Below are 15,358 nucleotides of genomic sequence, written 5' to 3' on the forward strand. Positions count from 1 at the left end.
TTTTTTTTTTTTTTTTTTTTTTTTTTGCTTGAATCTAATTTTCTCTGTGGCATTTTGGGAACCCTCCAGTAACTGCGCATCAGCAGGAAGATTATTTTAAGCTGAAAAAAAATCTTGCTATTCTGCAAACTCTGAATATCATTAATTTCCATATGTTCTGCGGGGTTATTAAACGTTTTTCATGTGTTTTACCACTGACATCATTTCCTTCTTGCATTCTCTGCTGGCTGGGACAGTATCACCTATTCAGGTAAAATGTTGTATTGCTTTAGTGCCCTTCTGTTCTTAAATGATATTTGACATTTGACATCTGGGTTCTATGTCTGCTGCATAAATGGCTCTGAGCCAGACTCAATTTGCTGCTTTCATCAAGCTATTTGTCAGCCTTTGAAGTCGGGACATGCAGTATTACTCATTTGTGATGTCACTGTGCTGGGCAGAATTTTAGAAATTAAATAAATATTCATGATGAAGAATATTTTTGTCAAATACCAAAAATTGCCAAAATTAGTTGTGACAGTGACTGCTGAAATGAAGGAAGACTTAGTTCTGAGGGTCTGTCCAAAAGCTTGGCTCTCATCTCCCATGCAAATGGAGCACCAGCACTGTTCATCTCTCAGGTAACAGAATCTCATGCTCTTAGCAGAATGCTAAGGTGTTAAGCAGGCCTGGAGCTTTCCCGTATAATAATCAGAGATGTTAGGGCCAAACATAACCACTAAAAGGATCACCAGTACTTATCCCAAAGACCTTCAAGAGTAAACCAAGAGAGGCAATTTCAAGAATCTCTAGGGGCGCCTGGGTTGCTCAGTTGGTTAAGCATCCGGCTTTGGCTCAGGTCATGATCTCATGGTTGGTTGGTGAGTTTGAGCCCCATGCTGGTCTCCGCTTTGTCAATGCCTAACCTGCTTAGGATCTTCTCTCTTCTTCTCTCCCGCTTGCTCTCTTTATCTCAAAATAAATAAAACTTAAAAAAATTCTAAGAATCTCTAACTGAAATAACTACTTCAAAGATATACTTGCACTGCTCTGATCATTGCAGTTATTTACAATAGCCAAGACAGAAACAAACTAAGTGTCCATCAACAGATGAATGGATAAAGAAAATGTGGTATACATACTCAAAGAAATATCATTCAGCCCTAAAAAAAGAAGAAAATCTTGCCAATTGCAACAACATGGATGGACTTGAGGGTCTTATGCTGAGTGAGGTAAGTCAGACAAAGAGAGGAAAATACTGTATGATCTCACTTATATGTGGAATCTAAAAATACTGGACTCACAGAAACCAAGAGTAGAGTGGGTGGTTGCCAATGGCTTGGGAATGAAAGAGATGGGGAGATGTCAGTCAAAAGGTACAAACTTCCAGTTATAACATAAATAAGTTCAGTGTACCAACTGTAGTTAACAAGACTGTATTATATACTTGAAAGTTGCTGAGAGAGTAGATCTTAAATATTTTCACCACCACCACCACCAAAAAAAAAAAAAAAGAAAGAAGAGAAAAAAGGTAATTGTATGAGGCAATGAAGATGTTAACTAACCTTATTGTGGTAATCGTTTCATAATACATGAGTTCATCAAATCATCATATTGTACAACCTTGAATTTACACAATGTTATTTGTCAGCTCTATCTCTACCAAGCTGGGGAAAATACAAAAAAAAAGGGAAAAAGGAAAAATAGACTTCTTTTGGAGAAAAAAAATACCATGTCACCAACTACGTAACCAGGGTAAGATACCCTCACAGGGAAAGCACACAGTGAACCTTTAAGAGCCTGGGATGTAAATCACCTTGGCACAAGACAAAGTGGCCCAATGGTCATGCTTCCTGCCAAAGGGCTCATGTCCAGGTTTCTGGCATGAATGAGATGCACTTCAGATGAAGCAAAACTGAAAAGCTAAAAAAGTATCCCGACTCTCCTGTATGAACCAGTCACCTTTTTTTCACTTTATGTGAAACAGACACATTGAGAATATTTCTACAACTTAAAAAGTATCACCATTACAAGTGTTCCTATATAACACTGTATGTGAATTATACTTCAATAAAAAAGAGAGAGAGAAATAAAAACATTCCTCAGTCCTTGCCTGTTTGTATGTGAGGATCCATGTAATAAATCTCAATTAAGAGTTAGTGCTATAAGGAGAAAACCCACCTCCTGGTGAATTAGTATGTATCCTTTTATCATCATATAATTAAAGTTCAGTCCTTCGCTACATTTTCATATTTCAACTGCCTAGGAACCCACTACTAAAATTAGTGCTATAATAATAATAGCTATTATTAGCCTACATTTATCATTTCATATATTATATAAGTTTTCATTTTTTTATCCGTGGTGTAAGAGCCTAATTACTTTTCTTTCTTTTATTGTAAGTCATCTCAAAGATATTTTAGCAGTAGGTAGGGTGTAAATAATAAATACGTTACTAAATAATAATGACCATCTAGGGAAATACAATGACCCCGACTTACTTCCAGGCTCTGATGTTCATCCAGGCCACACATCAGCTTCTACACACCGGGACCCATGAAATAAATCAACCTAACAAGGGCAGCTGGGTGCTTGCTGTAAGAATCCTAACCAGCCATCAAGAGAAGTGAATGAGAAGGAAGGGAGACTGAGACACAGATTTCCACCCAAGCCAGTGTGGTTGTTGAAGCAGAAAGGAACAGCCAGAGTTGGACATGAGCCGCCTCATCTACATAGAGGACTTCAGATTCACCAATTTTAGAAACATTTAAAGAGCCGAAGTTGAGGGAGTCTGGGTGTATCACACTGCCCACAATGTGGAATATGTCCAACAGAGTGATGTTCACGGATGCAGTGGGGAAAGACAACGTTTGCCACTACCTCAGCTACATTCCTATCACAGACGTGATTTCTGCTCAGAATGATCTGGAATGTTTAGAGCACTGATTCTTCTCCCTCCCTCCCCCTCTCCTTTCCTTCCTTCTTTCCTTCCTTCTCTATCCCTTCTCTCTCTTTCTTAGGACAGAGCCAAACATCAGTGGGAAGAAGCTGTGGGTGGTCTATATGAGAGCCTAGCAGTTCTGCAGAATTCCAGACAGACTGGCCAGATTATTATTCCAGCATCAGGCACAAAGTCAGTGCTCAATAGGGTATGTGGAATTGAACTGAGTTGTTTCCAAATGACAATAGAAATGACTGAACACAAATAGCAATGAAATCCACAAAACATTTGACAGTGTACCCATTCATTTGAAAACATTAACAAAATGGGGGGGGGGCAAGAATAAACCTTCCATATCTAAATCATTCAGATGGGAATGCTCTATAAATGTTCACTCATAAAGATGACCTTTGATTAGAAGGGTAAAAAAAAAATACAGCATTTAACTCAGTTAACAAAGAGGATCTCTTTTACAAGCATAGATCAAATGCATTGCCTTATGTGAATTCAGATTTGCATATATCTCAGATAGACCAGTACAAGGTAGCCTAGGTAGATCCAAAGAACAATTGCATCCCTCAGGCTAAAAGTGTGAAATGCAATGAGAGTCTTTATTAAGCTGGGTAAGGTGTTTATGTCCCTTGAAAGACAAGCTTTGAATTGTTCTATCATCCTTTAAACAAGTTATCTCTGGTCTCCCTCCAACTCCTTTGTGCTCTGTACAGTCAGTAACATAGATGCCATTATTTTTTAGGAAGAAGACTGCCTCCAATATTAGTCTTCCAAGCTACAAATGTGATTTAAAACCTCTCAACCAGCACTTTATCCATGGTAAGATGCATTGCCTATCCCCTGAGAAGTCATGAGTGCAGTCTCCCTTTAAGGGCACTTAAAGTGGACTGAAATTGAATAATCTTTGCAATTTACAATGGCTATTTCCCTCCGGTATAGAATAAAGTTGGAAATGCAGAGAGCCCAGAGAATCAGAGCAAGCCAAAGGATTTGGGGTTTGGAGAAGAGCCCACCATCGTTTCCACTCCTTATAACCACCCACCGTCAAGCCACAAATGAAAGAAAAGTATCTGTGCCCACAGATAATTTGAATGATTTCTCTGAATGTGAGTCATTTAGATGAAACATATGGAAACTCACTTTGGCAAAAATGAACTAGGGGAGGTAAGGGGGAGCGGGAGGAAGAAAATCATCCATTTGACTAGATTACATCAAAAGCAAGGTTTTCTCAGGATGCCTCTTCAACATAACTTATATCCTCAATGAATTATTCTACATTTATAAAAACAGCTTATGTTCTGTAGAAAGACTTTAAAAATTGTTATGCTTCTTTTCCTTTGGATTTGAACGAGACAGAAGGAAATCTCTAGGCCTTAAATGTGATTATGGTTCTATAATTTGGAGTACTGAATTTGTTCACTGGGCTGACTACTCTAATCAAAATAATAGGCATCCACCCAATCTCCACTTCCTCTACTTCTTTGGTCCACCCTGTGGTACACAAGCTGTGTTCCTTAAGGACTTCACCATTTGACTGATTTGCTAGACTGCAGAAAAACTATACCAACATATAAACTAGTCATGATGACAACTACTGGCCAAAATATTGTGGCATGGATGAAGTCATTCATATCCTCAATATGATACCATCAAAATACATGTGAGAGAGTAGTTCTACTGGGCAGGATGCCCTGTCAATAAAATTTTGCAAGTCTGGTCCACCCTTATTTTGAGGAGCATACGGTTTCTGGTAAACACTGATAAAGTTACAGATCCACGTCAGAGGTATTGCACCAAAATATTTCAGCACCTATATCAAGGAAGTGGCTACTGTATATTTCATGTAGGATTGTGGCAAATGCTACCAGTGCCCCTTCTATGTCCCTTCTCTTTCTGTTTTGGATGACCTCCACCAACAATCACCTGCCTCTCTGTACTTGAGAGTTTTCCCAGAGCCACAGAAGACCACTCAGCTCACATGTGCAGACCAGGAATGCTGGGGAATTAGCACATCTCAGAAGCAGCCCTCAACTAATGACCAATAGCATCTCCCTTCTCTCAAGTGGAAAAATTCTGAGCCTTGTGTTTTCTACTGTTTTCCACTTTCCCTTACAGTATTATGCTCCAGTTGCTCACCTTGATAACTAGTTTACTAATTCATCCTTTATTAACTGCCTTCCCATCATCCCTGGATCAGTTTCCATAGCCCTGCCAATGTTTCCAAAGAGACTCTGCACTTGAAGGTTTGCCTGGAGTCAGCTTCTGAAAAGAACCCACATTAAGACAAAGTGAGTCCATTCTTTTTTAGATGTGGCCAGGAAATGCATCAGTGACAGCATAAAGAGAGGAAGCATCTCTTCTATGATCAAACTGGAGAAGATTCATGGATACTTTTGTGGGATAGACAGTGCTGGTCCCCTTCTTGACAGCAACTGTTCCTCCTTCCATAGTCAATAGAAACCAATTTGGTTTGCCAAAACAAGCTTATAGTAGCTAAGCCACTTTCTCGGCCCCTGAGGATGAGCCAAGCTCCGTGCAGGTCAACCATGAACATCCCATTCGCATTTGCTGATAATCTTTAGATGAGGACAGTTGACTGAGTGCCAGCTCATGAGATGTAAGTAGAAATGTGCTCAGCTCTTTTTTCCTTCTATAAACGAAGCTGGAAAAATAAAAGGCTTTCTCTCTCTCTCTCTCTCTCTCTCTCTCTCTTTTGTCTTCTCATTCCTTCCTGTTTGAAGCACCATTGGGTGATGCTTAGAGTAATTGTAGTCATCTTATACCCATGAGAAAAATGTTACTGAGTTGCCAAACCAACCTCAGAACTACCTATCTCCAGATTTCATTTATGTAAGATAAATGCTAGTTAAGGTTTCTGTTACCTATGCACCCAAATTACCCTGATTGATACAGATACAATTTTAGGAGCCAGCTTAATAAAGAGGAATGGTTTGCAGGCAAGAAGTCTCAAACGTGGCAGTGGAAAAAGAAAGTCCCATATTACACTTTTCCTGTGTACCATCGTTCACTCGAAACTTTTAAAATGCAACAGTCTGAAATATCATATGACTTCACTCATATGAGGACTTTAAGATATAAAACAGATGGACATAAGGGAAGGGAAGCAAGAGACTCTTAGATATGGAGAACAAACAGAGAATTGCTGGAGGGGCTGTGGGAGGGGGGATGGGTTAATGGGTAAGGGGCATTAAGGAATCTACTCCTGAAATCATTGTTGCGTTATATGCTAACTAACTTGAATGTAAATTAAAAAATAAAAAAATTATTCTTTAAAAATAATAAACAAACAAATAAAGTGAAGCACTCTGTGTTAATATTCCATTTCACTCCCAGGATACTCCCTTTCCTATGCAGTGTCAACCNCGGGGGATGGGTTAATGGGTAAGGGGGCATTAAGGAATCTACTCCTGAAATCATTGTTGCGTTATATGCTAACTAACTTGAATGTAAATTAAAAAATAAAAAAATTATTCTTTAAAAATAATAAACAAACAAATAAAGTGAAGCACTCTGTGTTAATATTCCATTTCACTCCCAGGATACTCCCTTTCCTATGCAGTGTCAACCTACTCACCACAACTTGGGGGCTTAGATCTGCTTCTGCCTCTGCCTGAAATGCTGTCCCCACAGTTCCTCATGGCACCCTCTCTTGTTTCCTTCAGTCTCCGCTCAGTTGTTACCTTTCAGTGACAATCCCCTCTATAATGACACTACCCTGGTCCTCGTCATTCCCTCTCAAAGAAAGAGTGGATGGGGAAGAATGTGATTTGCTCCATGAAGCAAGGAGGTTATTATCATCCTTATGACTGCTGCATTAAAGTTTATGCTGTGGTCCAGAGTGACCACATTATTAAGAGCTAATACTGTGAATTTACCATCAAAGAGACTGGCTGGCCAATGCAAGATCAGGAAGCCCATTCCCTGTCATTTTTAATGATGTCTATAAAGAATTTTGAAAGCCTTATTTTGAATGCCCTTTAGTCACCTATCTATAGTAATCTAGTAGCTAATATTAAGAAATCATCCTTTTGGTTGATCAAATTTCTTGGCCAGAGCTTTTCTGTTTTCCTTCTTTTTGAGGAGATGGAAAATTTGGAATATATGCCTTAATTGCCATATTTTAAGATTATCACCAAATCAACTTTCCCCCTCAGGAGGAAGAGGAGAAGAATAGCTCTGAGTCAGTATGTCTAACTCTGTCTTTGAAATCTCTACTTGGAAGACACAACACTACCGTAACTATGGTAGACATATGCTAGTCCTAAAAGCTATTCACATGGCCCCACTCTGCCTTCTTCTACCTGTAAAGGATAGAAAGCTAAAATACTGGATTTTCAAGCCTCCATTTAGCTAGAAGTGGCCACAAAACTTAATTCAGGCCAATATGATGTAGGCCAAGTTTCTGGGTAGAGATTCCTCCCCAAATAAAAAAAGAAAATCTTTGTTGGAATAACCCCCTTCACTTCATAGCCCTCCATGCAACTTTCTACTTGGAATGTAGGTACAAGGGCAGGGTCACAGCAGCCATTTTGAACTAATAAAGAAATAAGCAAAACGGTAAAGGGCTACCCAACAAGGTAGGTAGACAAGAAGGATGAAAAGAGACTTACCATCCCTGAATTGTTGAGCTTGGACCTCCCTGACTTGTGACTCATACACATTCCCTAACTGTTTCAACTACTCCGGGAGGGCTTTATAGTCTATGTAGCTGATCATTAATATAAAGACAGAGACTGACCTCATGAACCCCCCTCTCACGTGCCCCTTCTTCCAGTGTCTTTATCACAGTAAATGATACTGCCATTCTTTTGAGCATATGGACCAAAAATCCAGGCATTACCCTTGACACTGTTCCCTCCTTCATGCCCATATCCAATCCATCACTATCTGAACGTCCTGTCCCTAGTCACCAACTTAACTGCTAGTTCCAGATACCACTGTCTGTCTCTCATCAAAACAGCCTCCTTGCTTATCTCTTTGTCCATGTGTAGGCCTCACGGTATCCAGTTTCCTTTTCAAAATACAAATCTAATCATTCACACACACACTCACATACACATACTCCTGGCTTAAAAGCCTTCAATGGCTCCCCATATGTCCTGTGATCATGATATAAATATTTAACATGGCCTAAAAGGCCCTTTGGGGTTTATCTCCAGCCCAGCTCTCCAGCCCCAGCTTATGCCAGCTCTCCTCTGAGTTTCAGCTTCCTGACCTTAATTTCTAAGAAGCTGCCTACTCCCTCCCTCCATAAGGTCTTTGCACAGACTCTCTTTCTTCTGGATGTAAAACTCTTTTTTGCCCCTACCCTTTGATGTTGGACTCCTGGAAAGTTCTTATTGTTCATCCAGAATACAGTCCTGACTCTTCAACCTCAGAGAACTCTTCCCTGGGCCAGCTCAGGAGTGAACCAAAGATCCTTTGTTTGACACTGCTGCACACTACCTACCAGTAAACAAGTAGGTCCTTGAGAACAGGATCTCTGTCTAATTTTCCACTTCATATTTGTATAACATTCTCCATGCCTAACATGATGCCAAGCACATAGTATGTGCTCAATAAATACTTGTTGAACACGGATTAAATGGAATAAAGTGGTATAGCCCATTCAGTCAACCATTTCCTAAATAACTGATAAGCAACATTATATTATGTAATCAAAATAAAACTTAAAAAAATGGTTGAGATAATACCAAAAAGATACAGAGCTTTACTGGGCCATAAACATTTGACGAATCACCAAATTTTGCCACATTACTAATGGTATCTATGTCAGGCTCTGCATCATATGATGCATGGATGGACTAGGTTGGGCAGTGATGTGGAGTGGGCGCATGCTCTGGACAGCTGAGTCTCTGCTATGATAAGGGTGGCCCTGAGTAGGACCTCATCCAGATTCACAGGTTGTGTGCAAATTAGAGAAATAAGCTGTGTGAAAGGCCTTTCTCTTTTACCCCCAAGTAACTGTCCACCTGAAAAATCCTTAAACATGGGGGTATGGGTCTCAAACTATTGATGGAGAAAGAGGCTGCATGGGAACTTGCCCTCACAGTTCAGAAACCCCCTCAGCAAACAGCTTTGAGGGTGTTATGCTGAGCGAAATAAGTCAGAAAGAAAGGACAGATACCATATGTTTGCATGTATAGGAGGATTGGGAGGAACTTAACAGAGGACCATGGGGGAGAAGAAGGGAAAAAATAGTGGAGGAGAGGCAGGGAAGTAAACCATGAGAGACTCTTGAATGCTGAGAACACACAGAGGGCTGATGGGGGTGGGGAGGAGGGGAAGGGGGGTGATGGGCATGGAGGAGGGCACTTGTGGAGATGAGCACTGGGTGTTATATGGAAACCAACTTGACAATAAACTATTAAAAATTTTAAGAAATGGTAAATGGGAAAATTGAAAAGGGGAAATTGACAGGAATGATGAGAAATTATATTGTTCTGGAGGATCTCAGTTTTCAAAACATCAAGTTTTTCCTCAAGAAGGGGGTGTTTTTCCTTCCTTAATGGTTCTCCCAGTCATTGGATCACCAAGATGTATATATTCCCACTTCCCGTCTAATTCATGTGACACAACCACAGGAAGCAGGGGGTGGGGAAACAGGCTGTGTTTTGTGGGAAAGAATGGTGTCTGGGAGGTGCTTAAAATCTAGGCAAGACCTTTATGTAGTGACCCTACAAGGATGGTCAGAAAGGAGTGGAGAAAAATAGAATGAATGACATGGCGTGTAACATTTACCTCCACTTCCCCCCAAGCCCTCCAAATTCCGTTTTATTCTATTCCTTGTAAGAATAAAATTTTAGGGGTCAGAAGCCATGGATGTAAGCCTCTAATCTGCCACAGACAATCTTGTGATGTAGGCATGTCATTTACTCTCTCTGATTCACATTTTTTTTCATTGGCAAATAGTGGGCACAACCCAACTGGCAAATAAAGATGGACCCAACACAGAATTGTCCAAGAATCAATATCATGTATGTGAAAGCCATGTATGTTTTGCAAAGCTTCTATCTTCACTAGCAAATTTAATTGGAGTTCTCATTCCCCAGACTGTCTTTACCATATTTATATTTTTCAAATTAAATTATTTTATTTGTCCATAATTAAAATCAAGTTAATTATAAATATAACAAAGTAATTAAGGATATTGATTTTTTAGATTAAAAAATAATATCTTATTCAGCTTATTATGATTCTCTTTAGCTCATCTCTTTACTGTATTTAGACACCACAGAGTTATGTGTTTATTCACCTCTGGTGAACAAAGATGATTCTCCCAAGGGCCACACCATAAACATTGGGCAGCTATTCTGAAACTCCATACCCTGCCTGTGGGTTCCCTCCCTCTTTCATATGACATTTACTCCAACTTCTTGTAGAACTGTTCTTCCCTGACCCTATTCAGTGGGACCTTGTGGAACAAGAAGGCTTCAGACTATCCCAGAAGTACATTGCAATTTCTACTCATAGGCCCTAGCTGTTTATGATATGACCTCCAGGAGCTTTCACTGTGGTTGGAAGAGATGTATTAGAGGCTTTCTTTGGGCAGGGGATCAGGGCATCTTGTGTGCAAATCTGTATTTGAGGATCCCAATTCCAGTGAAAAATGTGACTCCTATGGTTGTAACATTACACCCTATGTGGAGAGAGACCCAATGCCCCTGGAATCAGCCCCAAATCCTCACCACCAACAACTCATGGATAGTGTTGAAAGTGTCCACATCTTCCCACAGGTGATTAAAAAAAAAAACTGTGTGAGGCTCTGACCCTACAGTGATGAAGGTGTGTGTGTGTGTGTGTGTGTGTGTGTGTGTGTGTGTGTGTGTGTGTGTGATGTATTAGAATGTTTGCAGTTTGTCAAGAAATTTTATTGGCATTAGTTATCTTTTGCAAAGTGTTCAACTTCCTACTTTGGAGAAAGGACAGTACCAATATTAATTATTGGAGAGCTCCTGTGAATAAATTGTGAAGAGACAATGGAGATGCAGATAGAATTGTATTTTGATTACCCAACTGCCACAAGTCACACATGTTAAAGGCTAGAAATCTCATTATTTGATCATCTGTATTGATTGAGAAGACTCCTAGTTCAGAGGTGTGAAGGTAGGAGAATCTTTCCTGACTTTGCCATTTCCCATCCCAAAAATGAACTTTGAATTTGAGGTTGAGCAATCAAACAGTATCTTCTTGCTGGCTAGCATCACCCTCTTGGAAAAGGATTCCACAGTCCACTCACTAGAGAACTCCAAAACATCTGAAGTCTACTGGAACACTCCAATAATTTAAATACAACACACTAGTACTTGTCAAAGTGCTATAATGGACATAAAGAAGAACTAACTCAATCACCACTTTATGTACGTGAGGAAGCTAAGCCCTCAGCAGGGTTGGAGAGATGCAGAGAGATAAACCCAGTCTCCTGGTTTGAGACAGGCCCTTTCTTACTGGACCATGCTAGGTCTGCCGAGTTACAGCTATAAAGGGTCACTTCACACTTCTCACAGAGAAGTGCTCACTGCTCTCAGTCTCTAGTCTCTGTAGGTCCCCTTCAGAGTCATATTTCATACTCCTTCTCCTTTCTGTCTCAGTCAGCTTAAACTGCCATTAAAAAGAAATCATAGGCTGAGAGGCTTAAACAGCATAAATGTATTTACCTACAGTTTTGGAGGCTAGAATTCCAAGACCAAGGAATATGTGAGGTGTCTAGTGAGGGCTCTCTCTTTGGGTTTGCACTCAGCCACCTTCTCATATAGCTTTTTCTCTGTTGGTGTACAGAGGGAGAGAAAGACCTCTTCTCCCTCTTCTTATAAGGCTCCCAAACCTATCAGATTAGGACCTGACCTTCAGACCCCATTTAACCTTAATTACCTCTTAAGAGCCCAATCTCCAAATACAATGACGATGGGATTTGGGACTTCACTGTATGCCTTTTGCGGGGGGGGGGGCACAATTCAGTCCATAACATTTTGCATCCTTCTATTCAAGATTCTGATTTCACAACCCTTGAACTGTAACTAGATATTTGAAGAACATCAAATTGTATTAAGACTATCATTTATAGTTTCCAAATACAGCCACAGCAGGACAATTGCTACAACATTTATCCTATAACAAGCAAGGTAGTCACTACACACAACACACCCAATCCAAATTTACTATGTCTGAGTAAAGAGAGTCTTGAGCATCTGTTTTGTGCAAATAAGTGAAACAAATAATTCAGCATGGCATTTCTTAACTTTAACAATGTATAGATATACTGAAGCAAGATTGATGTACTATAAACTTATTTTAAGTGGGACTCAACCCACATTGTTTTTGCCAGTCACCAGGCAGCCAATTAAATGCCAACCAGCCAGTGAGCTGTTTGCTAGACAGAGGCCAGGCAGCCTCATTACCGATAAGGTTAATTTAATCAGTTACTTTTGCTAAGTGCCTGTGAGTCACTCCCAAAATTTAAAACACAAATACAAAACATGAGTGGAAGCATTTCCTAAGAGGGTGGAATTCCTCATGCCTCTCTCTGCTCACCATTTCCCCTCATCTGGGTCACCTACCTGCCAAATGCCCCTGTCTGCTGACAACCAGCATTGTTTTTATGAGACCTAAGCTTAGGAGCTCAAAACCAGGAACAATGAGATGTGCCCTCTTTTGTATATTTGCAAATCGGATACAGCTGCATGTGTTTGTATGCTCCAAGAAGAGTCCTCTGAGCCTGTGACTGGAATGTGTTCTCATGTTGGAAGCTGCAAAAGAAAGAAAAAGGAAGGAAAAAGTTTAACTATAAAGTGGAAAACTGTTCTGTAGCTGGTGGCTTTCAGAGACGGGCAACACGAGGTGCTGTATGTACACAAAGGTGTCAGGGACTCTGCTATCTGCCCAACTGGGAATACCGGAAATGGAGGCTAAACCACTAGGTCTCCTCTTTCCTCTTCTTCATCCCTCACAAACTACAGACTCTCTGACCAATGACTGAAATATGCACGTTATTCTCATGGGCCTCAAGGAAAGCTCAATGTGACCGTAACCGTAACGTTAAGGCTTTCAGAAACCAAGAACAGTCATTTGAGTGGCCCAGCCAGCATTACTCCTATGGCCTTCTTTCTTCTTCCAGACCAAGGCTGACCCTGACTTTTATGCGATTAAATGGTGATGCTCACAGTGAGGCTCAGGTCCAGGTGTGGATATAACAAGGAGACACTTAGGATGTCTGACTCCATATTACTTCTACTACCCTTTCTTCTGTGACTTATAGCTTAGAAACTTCCACTTAGCCATGCATATAGGCATGTTAATCATTGAAGGAAGCTTGCTGACAGCTAAGATTTGCAAAAACCACTCTTTACCCAAAACCTACCTCATCCGAGAAGATGAATATGTACAGAAACAATAATGTTATATTTAAGATTTAGAGGAATGACATGACCAGAGTCCTGTTCTCAAAGATCAACTGACCAAAGACAGACAAGTTTCAAAACCTGACTTGGACCCTTGTAGGCGCCTGGTCATCTGCAGACCTCAGTCACCTCTTGACCTCACCGCCCTCTAACTTCCCCCCTTTCCTAACATAAAAGAAGCTCAAAGTTCATGCTGAGGAGAGACGATTCTTTAGGACAATAGTCCATCATCTCAGTTTTTGAGTCACTTTCCTACCCCAACATCTTGTCCCTCAACTTATTCGCCTGTCATGCAGCAAACAGAATGAGCTAGGACTCAGTTATGTGGATAACGGTATTTAGCAATAAAGACATAATGCATGCAAATGCATTCACTACAGAAAAGTAACAGTATTCGTCGATAACCACCCTAATGGCTGCTTTACAAACTTAAATTAGAATGGGATATTTTGAAGTTGTATCCTAAGATAAGACCTTTCACTGAAATAAACCACAGATTTAAAATAAAACAGATTGCAGATTTGAGATTAAGGGACAAAGGACTAGAAGAAAAGGTGGAGAGGTATTGTATGATCTAAGGATGGGGTGGTGTCTCTAAGTATGATACCAATCGCAGAGGTCACTACAGTAACAGCTGTGACTGCCCAAAAAATAAAAGCAATAAAATAAAGGGATAAAAAGCCCAAAACAGCAACCCCCAAAACAGAACAAAAGTCACTGTCGTGAACAAGTACATCAACAAAACTGAAAGCCAACAACTAATGAAGAAAATATGTCGATAACATGGAAAACAGACAGCATATGCTTACATACACAGAGTAGTTAAAAATCAGTAAGAACCCTGGTGTGATGCCATCACACAACTGTCCTCTTGAGCAGTCGATGTTTAGCCCCCACCTCAGTGCCCACCACCACCCCATGGCTGAATTGATGCAGCTGGACATGAGCTCTTTTTGGTTGTAAACTATGGTTCACCTTAGTGGATGATGATTGAAATGAGTACCACCGATCTCTAAGGACAGTTTAAGGGCTGGTGCAAAGGACAAACTGCTCATTGTTGGAGCAGAGACAATAAGTTAGGAAGGCAGTCCAATGAAAGTAACATCAGCTTTGAAAATGTCTGTACAGGCAATGAATTCCCTTGGGGACTTTGAAATAACACCTGTGGCTTGTGGTTAAAGGGTGGTTTGGGGCTCAGGCATCTAAATGGACAGCACTTAGTGCTGGAGGAAGAGACAAAGTCAGAAGAGGAAGAGAAGTGAAATTCCTAAATGTATTTGTAAAACAATCAGCTCTTAGAAGTGGTGGCAAGGTTCCACCCAAAAAAGTGAAACTTGCTACTGAGGATGATGAGGAGGAGGATCATGATCAAGATCCTGACGAAGGAGTAGGTAGAGGTGGAGAAGGAGAAGCGGGGAGAGAAGAAGAAGCAGAAGGAGGAGGAGGCTAAAGTGGAGAAGAAAGAAGAAGAAAAAGAATAGGAGAGAAAACACTCCAGTGAAGAAACTGATATGAGGTACTCTAGCCAAAAATGCACAAAAATCAAACCAGAAAGGAAAAGACTCAAAACCATGATCATCAAGATCAAAAAGTCAAGAATCCTCAAAACAAAACAAAAAACTAAGAAAAATTTCTAACACATCAAATGGACCTAGTTCTGTAGAAGACATTAAAGCAAAAATGCAAGCAAGTGTGGAAAAGGTGATTCTCTTTCCAAAGTGAAAGCCATGCTCATCAATCATATGAAGAACTACTTCTAGATGACCGGTCTAGAGGCTATTTAAGATCTCTGGCAGTAGAGGAAGTCTCTTTAGGAAAATAGCTTAAATGGTTTGTTAAAATTTTCCATCTCATTTTATTTCTGTTAACACTTTATATCTGGCTATCCTTTTTATAATGCAGAGTGAAAACTTTCCTCACTGTTTCTGATAAATGTGGTCCAGCTTGCATTACCAATAACATATTGTCCAAAATACCTGTTTCATTTTTAAAGGCAGAACTCAACCTT

At 40.2% G+C, this 15,358-nt stretch overlaps 1 pseudogene; it reads left to right on the forward strand.

The window, feature by feature from the left end:
• The window catches only part of LOC144219531 (nucleophosmin pseudogene), a 143,659-nt pseudogene extending 128,510 nt beyond the window's left edge, over window positions 1–15,149 (forward strand).
• Window positions 15,150–15,358: the final 209 nt, after the last annotated feature.

Source organism: Crocuta crocuta, unplaced genomic scaffold, assembly GCF_008692635.1.
Source record: "Crocuta crocuta isolate KB4526 unplaced genomic scaffold, BGI_CrCroc_1.0 scaffold99, whole genome shotgun sequence".
In the NCBI taxonomy this organism is placed as follows: domain Eukaryota; kingdom Metazoa; phylum Chordata; class Mammalia; order Carnivora; family Hyaenidae; genus Crocuta; species Crocuta crocuta.